Source organism: Phyllobates terribilis, unplaced genomic scaffold (assembly GCF_046119375.1).
Source record: "Phyllobates terribilis strain yellow unplaced genomic scaffold, ASM4611937v1 Scaffold_1__5_contigs__length_1240528914, whole genome shotgun sequence".
In the NCBI taxonomy this organism is placed as follows: Eukaryota; Metazoa; Chordata; class Amphibia; order Anura; family Dendrobatidae; genus Phyllobates; species Phyllobates terribilis.
Window position 1 is genome coordinate 843,725,982 of NW_027362761.1, and position 16,003 is coordinate 843,741,984.

The 16,003-nt window shown below is 43.4% G+C and overlaps 1 protein-coding gene across 2 annotated transcripts in view; it reads left to right on the forward strand.

The window, feature by feature from the left end:
• Nucleotides 1-1,546: 1,546 nt before the first annotated feature.
• BMPR1B (bone morphogenetic protein receptor type 1B) overlaps nt 1,547-16,003 on the forward strand; it is a 671,971-nt gene continuing 657,514 nt past the window's right edge. For both annotated transcript variants that reach the window (XM_073638285.1, XM_073638321.1), the window contains exon 1: nt 1,547-1,751. The gene's annotated coding sequence lies outside the window, so the exon portion shown is untranslated. The remainder of the gene's footprint in view (nt 1,752-16,003) is intronic.

The following is a 16,003-nucleotide window of genomic DNA, read 5'->3' on the forward strand; positions in this document are numbered from 1 at the left end:
TTAGAATTAGGTACGTAATAATCCGTACCTGGTCATTAAGGCCCAGGGCGCAGGTACTTATTATTACTCCCCACGTCAGAATGGTTAATTAAAGATATCATGAAACAAAACTCCAGTCGTCTGGATGCAGCAGCCAAACAATCTTGGTGACTACCGTGACAGAGAGGAGCCAAAACACTGCAGCGTCTGATTCCTTCTACTCCTGCACTCATTAGAAGCCCTTCACCTTCATATTAAACAGTGCAGGTTTCTTTTAGCAGTGCAGGGGTTAATCTGCTCAGTTGTGAGCTCCTGGAAGCTTACCTGCCTTAACGCTCACACCTGTTCACTGTTAGCCACTCCCCTCTCCTATATATACTGAGCTTGCCAGAGCTAGCTTCATTGCTGTATTGTTAGGAGTTTGGAGGTTTGTTGTTTGAGACCCGGTGCGCAGTATGGGGGGGGGGACCTGGATGGGGGACATGTCTGCAAGATAAGGACCAGGATGGGGGACCATGTCTGCAATATGGGGGACCTGGAGGGGAGACCATGTCTGCAAGATGGGGGACCTGGAGGGGAGACCATGTCTGCAAGATGGGGGACCTGGAGGGGAGACCATGTCTGCAAGATGGGGGACCTGGAGGGGAGACCATGTCTGCAAGATGGGGGACCTGGAGGGGAGACCATGTCTGCAAGATGGGGGACCTGGAGGGGAGACCATGTCTGCAAGATGGGGGGACCTGGAGGGGAGACCATGTCTGCAAGATGGGGGGACCTGGAGGGGAGACCATGTCTGCAAGATGGGGGGACCTGGAGGGGAGACCATGTCTGCAAGATGGGGGACCTGGTGGGGAGACCATGTCTGCAAGATGACCAGTTCAATAGGCGTATAGAAAATAAAATGGTATCACTAAAAATGTCACTTTGTCATGCAAATAATACGGCCCCCCAAATGAAATGTTTTTCCGTGTGCGGTCCATATGCCCAGCTGAGTTTGAGACCCCTGGTCTAGACTTTTAGCTGAGATGAATCTGTGCTACAGTAAATTTATCACTTAAACATGAGCCATGTATGAGGGAGTCTGGTCGTGGAGTCTGTGTCATGGAAATTGAGGAGTCGGAGAAGGAGGTTTGGCTTACCGACTCCACAGCCCTGGTGCCAAGTACTGCACATATAAGAGGGTGGTGGCCCACTCTTGCACAGGGGCCCACCAGAGGATTCTTCTACTGTTCTCCTGTGGGTTAGTGCAAGCCTGTACCCAGAGCTCATTGAGCGCAGCCTGGAGTAAATGAATTTGATGGGGTGCTCCAGATCTGTGGGTTGGTGGGTTCAGTGACCCGATGTGATTTAACCCTTTAGAGAACACTTTGGGGTGCACACTGGGATGCTTATTCCTGTGCCAGATTACACTCTGCAGCTGCTCTCACCTCAGGGTTCCTCACTGCATGGCAGGTTCCTTGCCCTGGGTAAGTATTCCCCAGTATTAGGTCCATTTCTGCCAGGAAGAAGTTGCTGAATAAGAAGCCAACTTCAGCTGTGAGGTAACAGTGAGAGAGGAGTGGGGCTGTGACTGTGTGCCATCTCCAGCACTAGTGGGAGCTGCAGCCAGGCGAGCAGTGAGGAGAGCGCAGCAGTGAGTGCCGGCATTAGCACCTGGAGCAGGAGAGCCCTGCTGGTGTCAGCGCCGGGGAGGACAGGGAGAGGCGAGTGCCGGCATCACTACCGCAGCCCTGCTGTCTGCACAGCGCCGCCGGTGACGGGGGACGAGTGAGGTGGGTGCTCTGCTACAGCTCTGCTACATCTCCATACACCAGAGCCCAGGAATACTTGCTGAATGCATGTCCCGTACACTACACACCGAGGTCCCGCTCTGCGGTGCTCACAGATCGCTGCGTGTGCTGCACAGCACTGGGCTCCAGCCCGGCTGCCGGTACAATGGAGGCTGCATGCTGGCGTTTATATACAGTGTACACTTGGCGGTTGTGCCCGGTCTGCGGCTGCTAAGCTTCCCTGTATATGATGACCATGGCACACATCAGCTGGCCAGGACGTGCTTCCTCACTCACTCCAGTGCACCAACAGGATGTGCCATCCTGTTCCAGGACTGTGTCCCTTACCAACACCATGCTGAGCCAGCCACTGACACTGCCATCTGAAGGGCAGACATGGGGTGCACTACATAAGATGGGGCAACCAGTGCCCACTACTCAGAGTAGCAGCTACACGTCTATGTGCAGTATATACTGTGTGTATGGGTATAAATACTGTATATAGTATCTACAGACAGGTATACTGTACCTTTCTAATGTATCTAAAATCTATCATCTCTATCTAATATATATCTAATATCTATCTATCTATCTATCATCTATCTATCTATCTATCTATCTATCTATCCCATATCTATCTATCTATCTATCTATCTATCTATCTATCTATCTAATCTCTATCTATCTATCTCTCTGTATCTTTATATAAAAAATATCTCACAAATACTGTAATCATCTAACATTATGCCTTATTCCGTGACTGAAGACAAGTTGTAGCAAGAAATTACTGTATTTATTCCCATCAGGACAAACCATGGGTGGGACGAATGGACAACATAAAGTGGTCTTCTCCTCTATGAGCTTCAGCACCTCTCCCTCTGTCTCTCCGCAGTCATTTGTGTATTATTTATACTCATCTCAGTTTGCACAGTGTTAGGCCACGTTCTCACATGCAAAAACTATTCATTTTTTCCCCCATTTATTTTTGCAGGTTTTTGAATAAAAATGCATAACAACAATCTGCTCTGATTATTACATTTTCTTCTGCATTTTTAATGTATTTTGTGCAGAGTTGACACAGTTTCTTTTTGTTTCTTTTTTACATTCATTTTTTCATGCTCCCAATTGGAACCTTTCAGGAAAAAATGCCCAGAAAATGCCCAGCTGAACAGTATCTTTAAATGCATTGTGGAAGGAGTTTATATGAGATCACATCCACTTTGCTTGAGCTGTTCATAGCGGGAAAAACCGCAACATGGTCATAGACTACAGTACCCATCAGCGGCCATTGTATTGACACAAATCTGCTGTTGTCAGGGTCAGATATGCTATGATCAGCTGATTTAGGCCACGACCCCACTATCAGTATTTGGTCAGTATTCGGTCAGTATTTTTTCTCAGGAGTGGGAACCAAAGCCAGATGAGGAACAATCAGAGAAAAGGTATAATAGAAACAAGTCACCAATTCTGCATTTATCACCCACTCCTGGTTTTGGCTCCCACTACTGAGAAAAATACTGACCAAATACTGATAGTGGAGCCGTGGTCATACACTACAACTCTACAGTAAGGTTAAGTTCCCTCAATGAGTTTTTGGTGAATGTTTGACGCCGCGTACCTAAGGATAGGTCATCAATGTAAAAGTAATGGACAACCTCTTCAAGTTCTCACTAATACCCCAGAAAAACGACTTCAGAACTACTATCATAAGATATACAGTTGAAGCATCCCACATTCTCCATGCCCTGGAGGAGTTCAAGGAGCACATATCAGAGAGGCATATAATAGACAACTAGTCTCTTACCCTATATAGTAGGGCTCATGCAGACGACCATATTTTCGGTCTGAGTGCAATCCGACAAACTATTGGATCGTACTCGGATCAATGTTAGTTTATGGGTCCGTGCACATGTCCGACTTTTCCTTGACCAGAGTCTGTCTGAAAAAAAAAATCGCAGCATGCCCGAGTTTTATCCGATATTCAGACCGCACTCGACCATGCAAGTCAATGAGTGTGTGGAAAACATCAGACTGCACTCAGATGTCTTCTGGGTGCAGTCCGATTTCCATTCCACTAATTGACAGAATGAAGAAGATGGAGAAATATTTTTATCCATCTTCTTTTTATCGAAGAGAATCAAAACACAGTATGATCACACTCTGATCAGAGTGTGATTTGCATAGAAAATATACGCTGCTGTGCACCTGCCCTTACTGTGATGTTAAATGAGAGGTGGATGCGCATGCTCGTCTCTCTGCTCGCTTCTATCAGTGTTCCGATGCGTATGCTCATCCATGTCTATAAAATTACCCCATAGGGCCACTTACCATGTTTGAACTCGTCTCTTCACTTAAAACAGGTCTGGAAAAAAAATCTAGAGATTTTCTATAAAAACAAAGCCTTGACTTCTCTGCCATGTAAACTTTTAGGAATAGTTAAATTCTGCAAATATAAGACAAATCTCTCCTGTAAATATTTTTTGTATATGTGTGAACGGTATTACATCTCCTAGGTGATGTGGTTTGGCCGTCCGCAATGACTTGTGTGAATGGTTTAACTGATAATTGAAAGCTGTTAAATAATTCTATAATACAATACGATCTGTGCTGGGTTGTTCAGTTACTTTGGGAATGTACGCTTATTTGAGCAGGATATTGGTATGGACTGGCCATTGTCACAGATTGTTCAGCCTGTGCCCTAGCCAGACTATTGTTACACAGTAACGTCACTCTCCATTATGGCATTGTGCCCTCATTTATCAAAACTGTCTAGAAGAAAAACACCCAGTATTGCCCATAGCAACCAATCACAGAGCAACTTTCACTTTTTCAAAATGAAAGTGGCACTGTAATTGGTTGTTATATAGCCAGAACCCATTGCAACCTGCAGTGACTGAAGCGAGAGCCAATCACTGCGGTGTAACCATTTAAACGCTGCTGTTAGCACCATCTAAATGGCCAGACTTCGTTGTGCAATTGTCCAGGTGCCCACCGACTCCCCCGCAATGAGATCTCAGGGAGCCAATGATGGCCTACTGAAACCTCCATTGCTGCTTTATTGGTACTCCTAAAAAACGCATCCTATAACTGGCCTTTATAGGAGATCAGTAGTTTTCCTATATACTGCAGTTCTAAATGAAACAAGAGAAAGTCCAGCCAAAAGTGAAAAGACTCTTTTATTTATTCCATCTCATAAGTGCAACATTTAAAAACATTTCAGTAAGCGTCCCAAAGGCAATGCTCTGCCAATCGATGTGTTGTTTTTCAAGCCTGGTGCAGTTGTGCTCAAAAGTTTAGATACTCCGGCAGAGTCTTTCCTTTCTTGGCCTTGTTTCAGAGAATATGAATGATAACAAAAAAAATTTTTCTCCACTCATGGTTATTGGTTGGGTGAAGCCATTTATTGTCAAACTACTGTGTTTTCTCTTTTTAAATCTTAATGACAACCAAAAACATCCAAACGACCATGATCAAAAGTTCACATACCCCAGTTCTTAATACTGTGTGTTGCCCCCTCTAACATCAATAACAGCTTGAAGTCTTTTGTGGTAGTTGTGGATGAGGTTCTTTCATTTCTCAGATGGTAAAGCTGCCCATTCTTCTTGGCAAAAAGTCTCGAGTTCCTGTAAATTCCTGGGCTGTCTAGCATGAACTGCGCGCTTGAGATCTCCCCAGAGTGGCTCAATGATATTGAGGTCAGGAATCTGAGATGGCCACTCCAGAACCTTCACTTTGTTCTGATGTAGCCAATGACAGGTCGACTTGGCCTTGAGTTTTGGATTGTTGTCATGTTGGAATGTCCAAGTACGTACCATGTGCAGCTTCCGGGCTGATGACTGCAAATTTGCCTCCAGTGTTTGCTGATAACGTGCTGCATTCATCTTCCTTCAACCTTTACCAAGTTTCCTGTGCCTTTGTAGCTTACACATCCCCAAAACATCAGCGATCCACCTCTATGCTTTACTGTAGGAATGGTGTTCCTTTCATCATAGGCCTTGTTGACCTCTCTCCAAATGTAACGTTTATGGTTGTGGCTAAAAAGTTAAATTTTGGTCCCATCACTCCAAATTACCTTGTTCCAGAAGTTTTTAGGCTTGTCTCTGTGCTGTTTGGCGTATTGTAGGCGAGATACTTTGTGGCATTTGCGCAGTAATGGCTTTCTTCTGGTGACTCGACCATGCAGCCCATTTTTCTTCAAGTGCCTCCTTATTGCGCAGGTGAGCACTTCCGGCCTGCGGCCGCCGATAACAGCTGATCGGCGGGGGTGCTGGCCGATCATACATTGATGCCCTATCCTATGGATAGGGCATCAATATAAAAGTAGTGGACTACCCCTTTAAAGACAAGAATGGCCTGTTTTTCATTGCACTTCACCCCAAAAAATACAATAAAAAGCAATCAAAACATCATACTGTATCAACCCTGAATTGGTATCAATAAAACTGCAGCTCTGTGCACATAAATGAGGCTTACAGTTCCATACAGAAATAAAAAAGTTGCAGGCCTCAGACAATGACAACATAAACCATTTTTTTTCAAAGTTATTAACTTTTTTTTTAACCAGAAAAGTTTAAAAAAACATTTATAAGTTTGGTATTGCTGTTTTCACAGAATAATGAATGTGGTAGAAACTAAACCCACAAAACTATCATTGTGTTTTTTTTTACCATTTCCCCCCATTTGGAATTTTTACTTTTTTTTCAGCATATTATTTGGTAAAATGAATGGTGTTATTCAAAACAACACCTCATCCTATAATAAGCCCTCATATGGCTGTATCAATGGAAAAATAAAATAGTTATGGCTCTTGAAGATAATGATAAAAACAAAAGCAGATTGCTGAAGAATCACAGGTCATGATTATTATGTTTTTTTTTTTCCCCAAGAATAATCAACAGGAAAAAAAAACATTTAGAAATAAATATGTTTGGCTAGCAAAAAAATTGTTCAGACTTATACAATGCACTCGTAGGTTTCTACGGGGCAAACATTTTCCAAAATGTTATCTTTTTGTCATATGTTTGAAAAGGATCCATTTACACGGCAAGTTTATCGTGAACGAGCATTCCTAAGGACGCTCATTTCACAATAATATTGCAGCGTAAACAGGCTGCCGATCACTCGATGAATGAGAAAAATGCTTGATCGACTGTTGAAATGAAAGCAGCTGATCGGCGGTCATTTAGTGACCCAGGTCAGCTAGTGTAAACAGACCTTTAACTGTGGATATTGTTTCTTCTTTAGTATTGGGAAAAAAATCTGAATTTTTAATTATCTTATGTTTATATTGGAAGTAAGACATAATAAAAGATGAAGGCCCAGGAAAGTCACTGTCGACAAAAACACATAGGACACAATATATGAAGTAAGATGTGTGAAAATCTGAAATCAATTATCAAAGGTTCTATGGCCAATTGAGAGCAACATTTGTGACCATAAAATGCTTTGTTTGGTGTAATTCAAACCACACGCCACAAAAAACACTCTACGCCTACCATAAAACCTGGCGGTGGCAGTATTATGCCAGGGGAAGGCTTTCTATAGAAAGTCTTATGAAAAATTGAAGTAAAATGAGTGAAGAAAATAAAAGGAATTCATTAAATGCAAAGCTTCTGTAGTCTGAAAGAGAACTGTAAGTTGGAAAGATTTATTTTCCTGCAAAACAATGACCTTAGACGTAAATTCTAACCTATATGGGAATAACAGAGTTTGATACATACTTGAGTGTAGGTAAAATGCATCCACACTGTAGTTATACTGTTTAACTCATAGAGGATTACCTAGACAAGATACGTATGTAGCAAACACTGTTAGTAGAATCAACCCTTCTAAGCCGTCTATATGGGCATGCAGGTCATAGAAAGCTCAATAAAATGATACCTTGATATCTGCGATCCAATGTCTTACTCTAGAGAAATCCATCTCTATCTTAATATGTAAAATAGCTGTTAAGATCTATGGGCCAGACACAGATCTCCCTGAGAATCTGCCTCCAAAGTGAATAATCAAAAGAGAAGTCTCAATTAATTCAATATTTGCTGTAATCACTCTTTGCCTTCAAAATATCCTCAAACATCAATTTTTTTAATTATACTTGGGGTACGTTCCCACTTTCAGGATTTGCTGCGGTTTTGACGATTCGTCTTTATGCAGTGTCAAAAATGCAGCGGCCAGATGTTACAGCATAGTGGATGGGATTTCTAGAAATCCCATGTCCACTATGCATCTGTGTGCACCTGCGGATCACCCACAGAAACTGACATGCGGCACCTCTTTCTGATCCGCAGCATGTCAATTTCTCTTGCGGGTACGCATGTGGATTTTTCCCATATACTTGCTTAGTTGAGGAAAATCCGCATGTGTAAAAACCGTAAAATGTGTGTCCGCTAATTTGCATAATAGGTGCGGAAATTCTGCAGCGTCAACACCGCAGCAAATCCTGAACGTGGGAACGTATTCTTACAAAACAGTTTTGCAAACTTCTTGGAGAACTAACCACAGATCTTCTGTGGATGTAGAGTTGCGCTAATTCTAATGTCTCTCCATTATAATCTCACACAATCTCTGTGATGAGATCAGGGCTCTGTGGGGTCATATCATGACTTCTAGGATTCCTTGTTCTTCTTTATCCTGAAGATAGCGGTTACATTGACTGTATGTTTGTTGACATTGTCCTGCTGCAGTATAAATTTGGAGCCAATCAGATGCCTCCCTGATGGTATTGCTTTTTTTTACAGCCTTTACAGCCAAATATTTCAAATTTCGACTCCAGTCCATCAGCACCTCCTGCAATCTTTCTCCACCCAAGTTGCCATTTTTTGTACATACTTGGATTTCTTGGCCTAGTTTCCATGTCGAATATATGGTTTATGGCATCAATTGTTTCATGAAGACCAGTTCTGGCCAGACTTATTCAGACAGTAGATGTGTGTTGCTGAGTCCCACTGGCTGCTGCCAGTTTTGAATTGATGGCATTGCTGGACATCTTCCGATTTAAAAAAAAGTAACCATGATGTTTCTTTCATTTGCTGCACTAACTAACTCAATGCTGAGAAATATGGGCAAATCTATCATGCAATTTTATCAGAAGAAATTTGGAGCCATCTGATTTTTTTCTGCAGCAGGACAACAACCCCACACATACAGCCAATGTCATTAAGAACTATGACTGTCAAAAAGAGCATGAAGTCCTGGAAGGGATGATGTGACCTCACAGAGTTCTGATCTCTAAATTATCGAAGGGGAGAAAGCAAAAGAGTATGCAAGCTGGACAGCAAGGAATCACAACTGATTCTTTCTGTGTGGTAAAACATTTCCCTGCTTGTTTTTAAACATGTTTTACCACACAGAAACAAGCAGAAACCTGTCTGTATACTCTTTTGCTTCCTCCTCTGCCCAGGAGATATGGTATGATCAGACCATGCTCCTGTATGGTCAGACATAGCCATTACACAGTACACAGCAGGGGCACATTTATAAGATTATCTCAACACAGGAACATTTTTTTAACACATCTAATTCTAGAAATTATTATTATTCCAAGATCTGTTGATTAAAATGTACTTTGTTTGTGGGAAAACCTCTTTAAGGGTTTTTTTTTTATCATCAGATTTCTCAAGTCTAAATGGATGACACCACTTTAACTCTATAAAGAGCTGTCCTAATGTACCTTCATTTCACCCCTGCAGACTGACATGACCTAGAAAATTTACTTTACAATTTTACTGCCCATATGAAAATCATCATCGAGTGATAGGATGGGCAGGCCTAGACCATCCTTGGTGCCTTCTGCCTTCTGCACGTCTGTGATTGATGTGTATGATATGCTCAAGGTCATCCACAGTAGACTGTTAATCTTGTAAGTATTGGACTAATACCATTCTTATTGAGTCTGACACATGCATACAGCCAAGTAGATTCCACTGGTCAGGGCTATAGCATCAATTCGGCTATGCTCATACTCCATGGATGAATAGCGATAGGACAATATTTGCATTATATGAAAGGTGCTCTATAATGATAGCACTATGCACCCAGTATAAAACATGCTAGATATGCTTTGTAGGCTACATATTATACAACCCCTGGCAAAAATTATGGAATCACCGGACTCGGAGGATGTTCATTCACTTGTTTAATGTTGTTGAAAAAAAGCAGATCACAGACATGGCACAAAACTAAAGTCATTTCAAATGGCAACTTTATGGCTTTAAGAAGCACTAAAAGAAATCAAGAAAAAAAATGTGGTATTCAGTAAGGGTAATTTTTTTCAGACCAAGTGGAGGGAAAAAATTATGGAATCACTCAATTCTGAGGAAAAAATTATGGAATCATGAAAAAGAAACACACAAAAGAGCACTCCAATACATCACTAGTATTTTGTTGCACCACCTGTCACGCTGTCTCTGTATACTGGAGGTAGGGGGCCTAAGCTGACCCTAAGCTGGGGCCCTGACTAGTCCCTCAACCTGGAGGTACTGTTAAAGGTGCAGAGGTCCAGGCCGCCAGCGTAACCCCTACCTCCTGAGGATCCCTGCACCTAAGTAATCTAGTCCTGAGAAGGACCCCGATCACAACAAAAGGGGACAAGTAATAATATGCCCACACACAGTACTTAGACGAACGAGACAGTACAAAGGAAAAACCAAAACCACCTTGCATACAACAACTACACAACTACAACAGAGGGAACACCAACGGGAAAGGAGATAAATGATAAAGCGAGGAAGGGAAAAAACACATCAAATACACTTATCTCAGAAACTCCAAACACCACGATCCGCTCTGTTAGTCTGAATGAAATGCTTTCACCGACACTTCCCAAACAGACCAGCAGGCATTTGAAGGAGTCTCACTACAGCAGTATTGATTGCAGCTGGGCGAGGCTGGACCTCGTCTAGCACAGAGAGAGAGAGAATTAACTCCCTCACTGCCGAAAAACACAAAGCACCAACAAGTCAGCTGCGAGAAGTCAGGCTGTGTACTCGTGACGATCTTCGTGGCGACACACCCGTGACAGTACCCCCCCTTCTACGAGGGGCCTCCGGACCCTCAGGGCCAGGTTTATCCGGGTGAGTCGTGTGGAAGGCCCGAACTAATCGGTCTGCGTTAATATCCGACGCAGGAACCCACATCCTCTCCTCAGGACCATACCCTTTCCAATGAACCAGGTACTGAAGGGACCGGCGATTAAAGCGTGAATCGATGACCCTCGATACCTGGAACTCCAAGTTACCATTGACCACCACTGGAGGGGGAGGTAAAGGTGACGGTACCACAGGCGCCACATACCTCTTAAGCAACGATCTGTGGAACACGTTGTGAATTTTAAACGTAGGGGGGAGGTCAAGACGGAATGCCACCGGATTAATAATAGAACTGATTCTGTACGGCCCGATGAACCTGGGACCCAGTTTCCAGGAGGGAACCTTAAGTTTAATATTCCTGGTAGACAACCATACCCGATCGTTCACACTTAGGTCCGGACCAGACACTCTCCTCCTATCAGCCATACGTTTGTATCGGTTCCCCATAGTATTCAGATTCTTCAGCACCCCTCTCCATACTGAAGCGAGTGATGAGGAAAATCGTTCCTCCTCAGGAACCCCCGAAGAGCCCCCCCTACTGAAAGTACAAAACTGGGGGTGAAAACCATATGCCCCAAAAAACGGGGACTTACCAGTGGACTCGCTCCGCCTATTATTAAGAGCAAACTCTGCCAGAGGTAAGAAAGAAGCCCAGTCCTCCTGGTTCTCTGACACAAAACACCGGAGATATGTCTCCAAGCTCTGGTTCATACGTTCCGTCTGACCATTGGTCTGAGGATGAAAAGCCGATGAGAATGACAAATGCATCCCCCGCCGTGCACAAAACGCCTTCCAGAACTTGGACACAAACTGAGACCCCCGATCAGACACCACCTCGGAGGGTACCCCGTGAAGCCTCACAATCTCCCCAATGAACACCTGCGCAAGAGTTTTAGCATTAGGGAGAGCCAGAAGAGCGATAAAATGTGCCATCTTGCTGAACCTGTCCACTACAACGAGTATGACCATTTTACCCGAAGACGGAGGGAGGTCCGTAATAAAGTCCATAGACAGATGAGTCCAAGGACGCTCCGGGATCTTCAAAGGTAAGAGGGCCCCAGACGGACGGGTATGTGAGGTCTTAGAGCGCGCACAAACCCCACAGGACGCGACAAAAGTTACCACCTCCTTATGTAAGTTAGGCCACCAAAACCGACGCGAGAGGAGATCAACAGTTGCTTTACTCCCCGGGTGTCCTGCAAAAACTGAGTTATGGTGTGCCTCGATCACCTTTTGTCGCAACTGATCTGGAACAAACAGTCTCCCCGGAGGTCCAACAGGGGCGTCCCCCTGAGCCTCCAATACCTCCTCCTCCAGCTCAGAGCATACTGCCGAAACCACCACCCCCTCCTGAAGGATAGGAATCGGGTCGTCCGAATTCCCGGCCCCAGGGAAACTACGAGATAAGGCATCCGCCTTTACATTTTTTGACCCAGGACGATATGTAACGACAAAATTAAACCTGGTAAAAAACAATGACCACCTAGCTTGTCTGGGATTCAGACGTTTCGCGGACTCCAGATATAGCAGGTTCTTGTGATCGGTGATGACGGTGACCGGATGGACTGCCCCCTCCAAAAAATGGCGCCACTCCTCAAAAGCTAACTTAATGGCCAAGAGTTTCCTATTGCCGACATCGTAATTCCTCTCAGCGGACGACAATTTTTTAGAGAAAAAGGCGCACGGATGCCACTTACCAGGGGACGAACCCTGTGACAATACTGCTCCCACCCCTACCTCGGAACTCCGAACAGAATTCCTCCGCCGGACGATCTCCCTGCTGGATCCTACGTAACTTAGACTCAGCAAGGGAGATCCGATCTGGGTCATCATATACGAGTCCCAGAGCAGCGAAAAACCTATCCACTGACTGGAGAGCCGGGGAGCCCGGGGGAAGAGAGAACGCCCAAGATAATGTCACGCTGTCTCTGTATACTGGAGGTAGGGGGCCTAAGCTGACCCTAAGCTGGGGCCCTGACTAGTCCCTCAACCTGGAGGTACTGTTAAAGGTACAGAGGTCCAGGCCGCCAGCGTAACCCCTACCTCCTGAGGATCCCTGCACCTAAGTAATCTAGTCCTGAGAAGGACCCCGATCACAACAAAAGGGGACAAGTAATAATATGCCCACACACAGTACTTAGACGAACGAGACAGTACAAGGGAAAAACCAAAACCACCTTGCATACAACTACACAACTACAACAGAGGGAACACCAACGGGAAAGGAGATAAATGATAAAGCGAGGAAGGGAAAAAACACTCCAAATACACTTATCTCAGAAACTCCAAACACCACGATCCGCTCTGTTAGTCTGAATGAAATGCTTTCACCGACACTTCCCAAACAGACCAGCAGGCATTTGAAGGAGTCTCACTACAGCAGTATTGATTGCAGCTGGGCGAGGCTGGACCTCGTCTAGCACAGAGAGAGAGAGAATTAACTCCCTCACTGCCGAAAAACACAAAGCACCAACAAGTCAGCTGCGAGAAGTCAGGCTGTGTACTCGTGACGATCTTCGTGGCGACACACCCGTGACACCACCTCTGGCTTTAATAACATCTTGCAATCTCTGAGGCATGTACTTAATGAGTGATAAACAGTACTCTTCATCAATCTGGCTCCAACTTTCTCTGATTGCTGTTGCCAGATCAGCTTTGCAGGTTGGAGCCTTGTCATGGATTATTTTCTTCAACTTCCACCAAAGATTTTCAATTGGATTGAGATCCAGACTATTTGCAGGCCATGACATTGACCTTATGTGTCATCTTTCAGTGAATGTTTTCACCGTTTTTGCTCTATGGCAGGATGCATTATCATCTTGAAAAATGATGTCATCATCCCCAAACATCCTTTCAATTGATGGGATAAGAAAACTGTACAAAATATCAATGTAAACTTGGGCATTTATTGAAGATGTAATGACAGCCATCTCCCCAGTGCCTTTACCTGACATGCAGCCCCATATCATCAATGACTGGAAATTTGCATGTTCTCTTCACGCAGTCATCTTTATAAATCTCATTGGAACGGCACCAAACAAAAGTTCCAGCATCAACACCTTGCCCAATGCAGATTTGCGATTCATCACTGAATATGACTTTCATCCAGTCATCCACAATGCTTTTCCTTAGCCCATTGTAACCTTGTTTTTTTCTGTTTAGGCGTTAATGATGGCTTTTGTTTAGCTTTTCTGTATGTAAATCCCATTTCCTTTAGGCGGTTTCTTACATTTCGGTCACAGACATTGACTCCAGTTTCCTCCCATTCGTTCCTCATTTGTTTTGTTGTGCATTTCCTGTTTTGGAGATATATTGCTTTAAGTTTCCGGTCTTGACGCTTTGATGTCTTCCTTGGTCTACCAGTATTTTTGCCTTTAACAACCTTCCCATGTTGTTTGTATTTGGTCCAGATTTTAGACACAGCTGACTGTGAACAACCAACATCTTTTGCAACATTGCGTGATGATTTACCTTCTTTTAAGAGTTTGTTAATCCTCTCCTTTGTTTCAATTGACGTCTCTGGTGTTGGAGCCATGATTCATGTCAGTCCACTTGGTGCAACAGCTCTTCAAGGTGTGATCACTCCTTTTTAGATGCAGACTAACGAGCAGATCTAATTTGATGCAGGTGTTAGTTTTGGAAATGAAAATTTACACGGTGATTCCATAATTTTTTCCTCAGAATTGAGTGATTCCATAATTTTTTCCCTCTGCTTGGTCTGAAAAAAATTACCCTTACTGAGTATCACATTTTTTTCTTGATTTCTTTTAGTGTTTCTTAAAGCCATAAAGTTGCCAATTGAAATGACTTTAGTTTTGTGCCATGTCTGTGATCTGCTTTTTTTCAACAACATTAAACAACTGAATGAACATCCTCCGAGCCCGGTGATTCCATAATTTTTGCCAGGGGTTGTATCACTCACAGGACCAGAAAGCAAATACATGCCTCTTCTTACCAACTCGGTGAGCTATCACTCTTTCAGTGGGGTCCCTTCTGGACGGTTTATTATCCTTGTGTTATTCTTCTTGTTTTTATTGTCTCTATGTTCTGTAACCTTTTTTAATATTTATTTATTTATTTTACTCTCTGATATAGCACCATTAATTTCCACAGTGCTTTGCAGACATTCATATGTACATTATCTTGGAAGTAATGATGGTAACATTCAAGCCAATGGCTGTTTAGTACTGTAAGAATCATATAAAGGACATGAAAAGAATAAAGAATGATCATACATTGATTTTATTTCAGAATATTATTTCCAGTCTTCAATTTCAGGTAGTCTTCTGACAGGCCAGAAAAAAATGGCTAGAAAGCAGTTTGTGTAAGTTTTCTCAGAGGCTTGAATCACTTTCTGCTGGAAGGCACTATACTTGAATGTTCACCCTACTCACTTTTCTGTAAACAATGGGATGACTCTTGGCCACCGACTGAGACTTTCTTTCTTTCTTGCTGCTTCCAATAGGTGGCGCTATAGAGTTCAAGTGCTCTTTTTCTCGGAAGAGGCAATTTGCATATTAAATTTCCCAGAGGAGCATTGCACGGCGAATAAGCCTCCTTACCTTGACATGCCAGATCTGGTACGTCACTCTCCACAAGCAGAACCGTTATCCCTTAGACCTCTTTCTTTCTTGACAATTTGCTGCAGCACATACACACATTTTTGTGGTTACCTGGCACTGCTATTCACCTACAGGCTGTAGCTTAAGGCTCAGAGCGATGATATTTAGGATTCTCTTTTAGCCCACTCTGGTGGCTACATAAGTGACCCTCTCCCTAACCAATCTTTCAGTATTCCAGTGCAACCTTGTTACTATTTCTAACCAATTCAGTATACCTAACAGCAGTCTACTTATGAGAGCAATGAAGTTTGACATCCATCGCGTCCTTTACATTGGCTGACCAGACTCAATTATAGAGAACGCCCTGACTTCAAGACCAGTTTCGTTCTGGACATAGTGTTTTTCCCAGTTCAATACTGTACATAATGTCAGCCAAAATAATGCTGAACTACTCCCAGGGAAAAACACAGTTTCTAAAGTCCACGATATACAACCAGGCTAATTAACGACCACTGATCAATAAGAATTTTCCATTCAGCCATCATTTAACCCTGCCAACTCGGGTAATGTAAATCCACCTTAAATGTTCATCCCAACAAAGCAAAGT